Raw genomic sequence first — 1,076 nt, forward strand, 5'->3', positions numbered from 1 at the left:
ATACATGACACGCGCTTAACAAAAAAAAAAAAAAGAAAAAAGAAAAGAAAAATCGCGTCCGGATTTTCTCTTGTTTTCTTTTCGAAAAATTTAATTTTATAAATTCGACCGCAAAAATTTTTACATCGTGTTTACATCACAATTTTTTTTTTTTTTGTTAAACGAACGTCGTCTGCTTTAATTAAATAAAAATTTTTATATTGTTGTTGTAAACATTTATTGTTATTTAAAACCGAACATGATTAAAATTATTTATTTAAATCGAATTAAAAGAAGTTTTTAATCATACGACGACAACAACAACAAACACAACGAATCAAACTTTCAACAACAACAACAAACACAACGAATCAAACTTTCAACAACAACAACAACCAAATTTTTTTTCTTAATTTTACGTAATAACAGTAGTTTACGCATACGGCAATTACGGGACTTTTTTTTTTTTTTTTTTTTTTTTTTTACGTTCCCGGAAATAATACAAAAAATTTTTTTTTTTAAAAAAAAAAACGTTTTCCGGTTAATGTCCGATTATATGAAACTTTTACCTTTTTTTTTTTTTTTTTTTTTTTTTTTATTTTACCCTTTTGGAAAATTTCATTAAAATTTTACACGTACAATGTTTTCCTTTTTTTTGTTTTTTTTTTTTTGTAACAGACAAGCGGTTTTTCTAAAAATAAATTTCCACGTATTTTTCTTTTTTTTTTTTTTTAAATCATTAAAAAGTTTTCCTATTCGACTTTTTCTTTTTTTTTTTCCAACGACTTATTATTTTTTATCAACGTTTTAAACAACGAAAAATTATTAACTGATAATAATAATAATAATAATAATAATAATAATAAAAGCCAACGGCCATAGCGTGCTGGTCACACCGGTTCCCGTACGATCACCGAAGTTAAGCAGCATCGGGCGTGGTGCAAACTTGGATGGGTGACCGTTTGAGAACGCCACGTGCTGTTGGCTTAAAAAAGAGAAAAAAAAAAAAAAATGAGAACAAGACAAAGTAAGAACCAAAAACAAAATCTTGTTCTACTGTCGACCTGAGGCAGCTCGACGAGAACGTGAATTCACTG

The 1,076-nt window shown here is 27.2% G+C and overlaps 1 protein-coding gene across 1 annotated transcript in view; it reads left to right on the plus strand.

The window, feature by feature from the left end:
* Positions 1-1,076, plus strand: part of Phum_PHUM543320 (uncharacterized protein) — a gene marked incomplete at both ends in the record, with an annotated part of 39,014 nt that overhangs the window by 24,758 nt on the left and 13,180 nt on the right. The window lies entirely within an intron of this gene.

Source organism: Pediculus humanus, genomic scaffold (genome assembly GCF_000006295.1).
Source record: "Pediculus humanus corporis 1103172108290 genomic scaffold, whole genome shotgun sequence".
Classification (NCBI taxonomy): domain Eukaryota; kingdom Metazoa; phylum Arthropoda; class Insecta; order Psocodea; family Pediculidae; genus Pediculus; species Pediculus humanus.